General features: G+C 38.1%; 2 pseudogenes; one reads left to right on the plus strand and one right to left on the minus strand.

Moving 5' to 3' along the window:
* The first annotated feature begins 200 nt into the window (after positions 1-200).
* LOC129295215 (transmembrane 9 superfamily member 2-like) lies at positions 201-4,827 on the plus strand (annotated as a pseudogene).
* A 170-nt stretch (positions 4,828-4,997) lies between these two features.
* On the minus strand, positions 4,998-6,894 carry LOC129295209 (pre-mRNA splicing factor SR-like 1; annotated as a pseudogene).
* Positions 6,895-7,557: the final 663 nt, after the last annotated feature.

The raw sequence follows: 7,557 nt of genomic DNA on the forward strand, positions 1-7,557 counted from the left end.
AAAAATGTATTAAGTTTATCCAAAAAAAAAGTATTAAAATTGTGAATTAAATTTTTATTTTTATTTTTATTTTTATTTTGAGTGAAAGATGGCGTGAGGGGATTCTGTTCTGTTCTGTTCAGTGTTCACCACCATTTTCATGCACATATATTTGGCGCGCTCAACACCACTTTCTTCTCTCTCTGTCTCTGTCTGCAAATATGGGCAAGTCAATGGCGTCTTTGCTTGCCGTCATTATCGTCCTCTGCTTCCTGAGCCTCGCAAAGTCCGACGTTTTTTATCATCGCTTCAAAACAGGAGATTCCGTTCCTTTTTACGCCAACAAGGTGGGACCGTTCCACAATCCTAGGTAACGAGGTTCCATTTACCCTTCATTCTCCAGTTCCACCTCTCTCATTCAAGATTTCGTTTCTTTGTGGGAAAAAACCTTTCAAATCGATCCTATTTCTAAGGAAATATTGTCTTTGCTATTATTCATCCAAGGTTCAAGAATGTGAGATTCTTTCCGATCGCTATCTTCTAAAATTTGAGTATCTTGCTACTGTCAGCCATCGGTGATATTGACTCTCACTTCGCGTCATCTTTTGCTGAGTTTATTTCTAGCATTCTGATTTGTTTTTTTAATTAGTTTACCTATTAAAACAACTAAAAGCTTGCTAGATGTTTGACTGATGACTGGAATGGATGCTGCTGCCTGCAAGGTAGCTAAGAGACGAAACAAGCAGGATTTCGAAGCTCTAATTTCATCTTATGCAAATCGCATACTTTGTATTCAACTGCAAAAACTCAAAGTAAACTAACGGAGCGCAAATGTAGCTTCCGTGTTTTTCTTGCTTTATTTTTAAAAACAGTGGGCAGTGTGTACTTGAAATAATTTAGAAGAACCCAATGTGATTCAATTGGTCTGACCTTCTGAATGATTTTTTTTACAAATGCAATTAGAATTATAGTGACGATCAAGTTATGTTCCATATCGCCTCAGTTTTTTTTCCTCTCTTTTATATGATGAAGGTCAATTTTTTGTTTTTTGTTTTTGTTTTGCTTTTTGAGATTGTTCTTACTATATGTATCTCTATGTATAAAAATGTGAAGTCAAACAGTTGGCCTTCATGGTGACTCAAACTGTTACGAACAGGATATCCAAGTCCAAAATGAATTGGATGGGTTCGAATATAACAGTTGAGTCAACTTGTTTGAATTACGGTTAGCAAACTTTGGCATCGAAGAAATGATTTTTATAGCCTGTTCACAATAGTACGAGTTTGATAATTCTTGTGCTTCCCTTTGTTTTTTGTGTTACAGTGAAACATACCGATATTATGACCTTCCCTTTTGTTCACCAGGTCAGTGTTGGTATAATTCCTATTCTCAGTTCTCTGTTTTAGTACTATGTAATTGTTTATTGTGGGTTACAGTTGAAGTGGAAGAAAAGAAAGAAACATTTGGTGAAGTTTTGAATGGAGATCGACTAGTTGCTGCTCCGTATAAATCAACTTCTTAATTGATAGAGAACCCGAGATTATCTGCTCAAAAAGGCTCACAAGAGAAGAGGTTACCAAATTCAGAACTGCTGTTTTGAGGAATTATTTTTTTCAAATGTACTTGGATGACTTGCCCATTTGGAGTTCCATTGGAAGATTTGAAAGCGAAGCTGAAGATGATCGAACTGGGCCTACAGTTCTCCTTTTTAGGCATATCAAGTTTGAGATCCTATACAATGAGGATCGCGTCATTGATATTGTCGTTCAAAATGATCCAACTGTACTTGCGGACTTGCCAGAGGATAAGGCAGTAGACATAGACTTCTCATATTCCGTCGTATGGACTGAAACTGACACTCCATTTGAGAAGCGGTTGGAGAAATACTCACGAACATCCTTGCTGCAACATCACTTGGAAATCCATTGGTTTACGATTATTCATTCATGTTTTACTTGTGGACTTCTTGCTACAATTCTTAGGCGTAAACTTAAGAATGATTTTGTTAAGTAAGAATCATTTCCACTGACTAATCTCTTTTCAAGCCTTAAAACTTTCTGTTCTTATTATACCCACAATTTCAAACATGATAGATTTACTGATAATGAGGAGGCCGATGATGAACAAGAAAAAGAGTGGTTGGAAATACATTCGGAGTGATGTGTTCAGGTACCCAAGATACAAGTCCTTGTTTGCAGCAGTGCTTGGAACTGGCACACAGCTATTTACTCTGTAAGTATCCTTTGAAGCAGCTTCTCTTTAAAAGGAGTTTATTGTTCTTGTGTAGTGTTGTTCATCTCTCTTCATAACTAGCAATCTTTGCTACTGATTTCAGTGCAATCTTCGCCCTTGTACTTGCACTAGTCGGCATGTTCTATCCATACAACAGGGGCGCTCTGTTTACTGCACTTATTACAATATACGCGCTAACGTCTGCGGTTGCAGGCTACTCGGCAGTCTCCTTCTATTGTATGATTGAGGGAAGAACTGGGTACATTTCTGTTCCTAAGACAACATGTTATTGGTGCTCCAACCTAAAATGTTTCGTATACCACTAACCTTCATTCGATTCTCATTCATGTAACTTACGTAAGAATCACGCTGCTTACTGACTCAATTTCTCTCGATTTGAGATTGCATGCTGAAATCGCCTTCTAGTGGTATAATTTTGCGATCTGTTGGCCCCTTCCTCTCCGTGCCAAACCAGAAACTAAATGTTGACTCCGAATTCTTTCAAAAGCAGACAGGCTTGGTTGTTTGCGAAGTTTAAGACATATGTACATTATTCTCCGCGTGAATCAAATAGCTTAGATTTCATGGATAATAAAAATTAGTTTCTCATTCTAGCAGTTAGTTTCTTTACGGTAGAAACTCTAACCATACAATATTTGGCTGTTGTTTCAGTTTCTTCCCTCATCTGTCCCATTCTTTCAAAGAAATGAAACTATAATACATAAAGTAAGAACTTTAACGAAGTATGCTAACTGATGATATGGTTTGCCAGGTGAAGACTTTGATATTGACTGGAAGCCTATTATCTGGACCTTTGTTTTTGACGTTCTGCTTCCTGAACACTGTTGCTCTTGCCTATAACTCTACTGCAGCACTACCATTTGGAACTATTGTTGTTATTTCCTCATATGGACTCTTGTGACCACACCTTTGCTAGTATTGGGTGGGATTGCTGGCAAGAATAGCAGATCAGAATTTCAAGCTCCTTGTCGCACCTCTAAGTATCCGAGGGAGATCCCCCGGCTACCTTGGTACCGTAGAGCCCTTGCTCAAATGGCTTTAGCTGGTTGTGTGTCTTTCAGTGCTACTTTCATTGAACTCTACGACATATTCGCTGGCTTATGGGGTCACCAGATTTACACCATATACAGCATTTTGATTATTGTGCTCATTCTCTTGATTGTTACCGCTTTCAGCACCGTCGCATTGACATACTTGCAGCTTGCAGTCGAGGACCATGAATGGTGGTGGAGGTACGCGTCCTGCCACACTGAATAATCTCGCTCTTTCTTCATTCATTGAATATATGCTACAAACTGAGGTTAACTATATTCTTTAGAAGTTAAAACTGTACCATTCCTACTTCCAGTATAACTTGAACGTTGAACTTCTAAATTGAAGTGCTCATTGACACTCCAAGTTCCATGGAGTGCTAGCTGAAACTTTGCTGAGATGGAATAATCATAATGAAATGAAAAATAAATCTCTTGACGCCTCTTTGATAGGTGAGATAAAAGTTTGATAAACGAGAGTAGTGTTTTGAACTAATGTAAAGAACGATTTGTTGATGTATAATTTGCATGCAAGATAATATCTCTTACTATGTCTTTATGAAAAAAGCAGATGGTTGTCCAAATTTAAAATTTAAAATTGATATGTATATCTGTCACATATTACCATTATAAGCATAATATCACTTATATCTTAAGATGACCCATGCCAAAGTATCATTTTCTTTAGAAATAAAGGAAAATACAAATAATTTAAGATGATGGTAATGATGATGTAGCACTAAAATTAGGATTACCCATTTTATATCCTCAAAATAAAATGCTATATTGCTTCAGTATAACTTTTCTATTTGGGCAGTAGTAAAAAATTCTACTTGAACCTTTTCTTTTCCTGCTCTTATTTTCTTCAATTTTGAGGGAGACTAACTACTGTGTATTTGACATGAACCTTAGGTCTTTCCTTTATGGTGGATCAATCGGCTTCTTCATATATGGTTACTGCTTTTATTTCTATCATTCAAGATCAGATATGTCAGGCTTTATGCAAACGTCTTTCTTCTTTGGCTACATGGCTTGCATTTGCTATGGTTTCTTCCTCATGCTTGGAGCTATTGGTTTCCGAGCTTCTTTAATCCTTGTCCGTCACATATATCGATCCATCAAGTGTGAATAATCGAAGGCTAATTGGAACCATCAGATCAGCACCAGGCAAGAATGAATTCTTGTATATTGTTTTTGGGAGGCCAGCACAGTGTATCGCTGTTTTCTTGTAATTCAATAGGTCCATGATCTTGGAGTGAGGTACATAGAGCGTAAAACCCAAGTTCATCGAAGTAGCACTTCAGAATAAGAAAGTCCAATAGTAATGTACAAAAAAAAAAGAAGAAGAAGAAGAAAGAAAGCCAGTCTAACGGTGGGACCAGATTGAATAGTTCAATAGAATTTTGACGATATGAAGGAAAAAATCTGGCAATACTCCGTTCGTCCACAGGTGAAAAGCCCACTTTTCCATCCATAGTTTAGCTTTCGATTGGAAACCCACACACATTGCATAAAACTGGCTCGACCCAAGAACAGTCGACAAGTCAAGTTACCGACAGCAACATTAATCCTTCAATAGCCGTCGGAGAAATCAATATAAAGTACAAGTCGTATCATTTATAAAAAAAAAAAAAAGTGTTCAATTCGGAGGCAACATGACCAGGTAGCTAAACTTGACCAGGCGATAAATGAAAGCATGTTAGTCTCAGACTCCAAAGAAAGCTTTCCGCCAGCAAGCATAAAAGTGTTATGTATCAGAAAATTCATAAATAAAATTCTAGTATACATTATCTCACTGTAATAATGTAGATATAGATAGATTAGATTGCATTTCTGAATATATAATTTTCGTCGAGGCAGGAACCGAAAGAGAGATTCAGTCCGTCCAGTTCAGAGAAGCCAGGTCATCCAACATTCAACAATGAAATCATTCAATTCAATACTTCCAAGTAGAACCACCAAGTCTAATAACCTCTTCGTCATCATTAACCCTCCTACGAACTCTTTCCATGTTGGCATCTGCTTTACCATTGTTCATATCACCATAGATATCCTTAAGCTTAGCCAGATTGGCTGATGTAGATGGCTTCTCCTTACTCCCAGATTCAAACTGAGGAGCACCATTTTGCAAGCTTTGACTTCTGCTTCTACTTGGACTCCTGCTCCTACTACGATAGTGCCTCCTATCATTGTGTCCTCTCTCTGTATACCTGGATCTCTTATCATGATCATAATTATGCTCTCGATCTCTTTCCCTATCTCTTCTATCTCTTTCCGAATCCCTGTCCCTGTCCCTGTATGTTTCACGATCTCTCTCGAAGTCTTTGTCTCTGCCCTTCTCTGATTTACGGTCCCTGTCCCTGCCCCTGTAATGATTTCGATCCCTGTCCCTGGCTCGGGACTGATCTCCAGACGTTTCCCTTTCTCGGTCCCAATCCTTGTCAGAATATTCACGGCTCTGGATGTGACTGCTTCTTCTTGGAGATCTCCGTGGATCATCACTGCCATTTCTTTCATGGTGAGATACAGTGCGGCGAATTGGTGATGAGTCCCTAGTTGAGGCACGATGTGGAGCACGCTGACCAAATGAGACCGAAAGGGATGCTTTCACAGAAGGTGGCCGGCGGGCGGGCAGTATCATCAGAACCACGACGGGTGGATTCCCCTGTTGAACCAGAATGTGTGGTGGGAAGCTTCAGCTTCTCAAGATTAGCCACAACTTGCCTCAGTACAGGAACGGGGATACGTGGAAACAGGGTGTCGAAGTAATACTGCACCACAAAAGCAGAATTTCCTCAAGAGTGGAAATGATGTGGTATGAAGCGTGGTCCCAAAAAATTAGGTTAAGCCAGTCAATAAGGATAAATTGGAGCACATTAAGTGACAAGCAAACAAAAAAGCCCAAAACCATGAAAAATAAAAATCAAGCAAACACAAAAATAAAAACCAACTAAAGGAGATAGTAAGCATTTAAAACTTTGTTTTTTCATGAAAAGTAAGCGGTTAACGTTTTAACACATAAGAAATGTTAACCGTGCAAGAAGTCTAAACTTAGGAAGCATGGACTCAAAGGCAAAACACCACCACAAAATTTTAGTCGTTCATACATAACTTAGGTCGCTGTATTAATATCATATTGTGTTTAGTACAGGTGTATGAGCTGTGCCAGACACAATATGCCCCTTTTTTGAAGTTCTGCGCTTCCACAAGAACTCGTGAAATGGAAAGACTGTAGCTAGACAGATGGGACAAAAACATTGTTGTTAGCATCATAATTACACATGATGATCAATAACAAGCACTGGATACAGAAATTCCCTTTAAAAATCGCATTTATGGCAGTAATCAGAGACTGCAACATACTAGAAGCATTTGAACTCCTTAGAATTCATCATTGCATAAAAAGCAAGCTTTATGATATTAGTGAACAACCAGGCTCTCGTACATGTTCTTTCTTAAGACAACTCTAGAGGAGTAGATCAGTAGATATCAGCTGTCAATGAATTATATTCCCATTTGTAAGCATCGAAGATACTGAAAGCACCTCACAGAATTGTAACCCCAAATATCTGATGATAAGACATGAATCTCCATTTGTAATGTTGTGATGCATCTGGTAACGGGAAGGAGAGTTCTGAAGACAGAAATCTCAGTTTAACTAGTAATAGTTGAGTCACATGAAATTTTACCTTGCTACTGTGTGACACTACATTGACCATATCATTACGTATTCAGGGTAAGCGTTGCATATGCCATTTGATGGTTTAATTCTACAAGCACGAAGAAAGCATGTGCTAGAAACAGAGAAACTAAGAAGCATACCCAGGTAAAAGAGTGTGATAGATTTAGTTGTAACTGACTGTCCAAGAAGTAAATCACGGATATATACACCCATTGTGGTCATTCGTCCATTAGATCCTGGAGAAAATTCCTGAAATATAGAATCAAACTTGATATGAAGAACGATATGCATATGACATACAGAAGCAATTTTACCATTTATTCTCCAAAATGAGATAACAATAGAAACCCAAAATGCATTATTTAATTTGAATCAAAGCAGTTAAGTACGAACAGAAAAGTATGACAAGTGGAAACAATGGAATCACCACAACATAGCCATAACATCATATTTATGTAAAACTTTAACTTCCCATAAAGAACTGCATATTGTACACTTAGACGCAAAGATCTATTAATGCAATTTTATGATCAGAGGCCACATCTAATGGGCAGCACACATGGAGAGAACAGTCATTACCATCTAAGTGCCACATCATTTACAATGAATTGT

The sequence above is a fragment of the Prosopis cineraria genome, unplaced genomic scaffold (genome assembly GCF_029017545.1).
Source record: "Prosopis cineraria cultivar Desert tree isolate PC_DT_omini unplaced genomic scaffold, ASM2901754v1 PC68, whole genome shotgun sequence".
NCBI lineage: Eukaryota > Viridiplantae > Streptophyta > Magnoliopsida > Fabales > Fabaceae > Prosopis > Prosopis cineraria.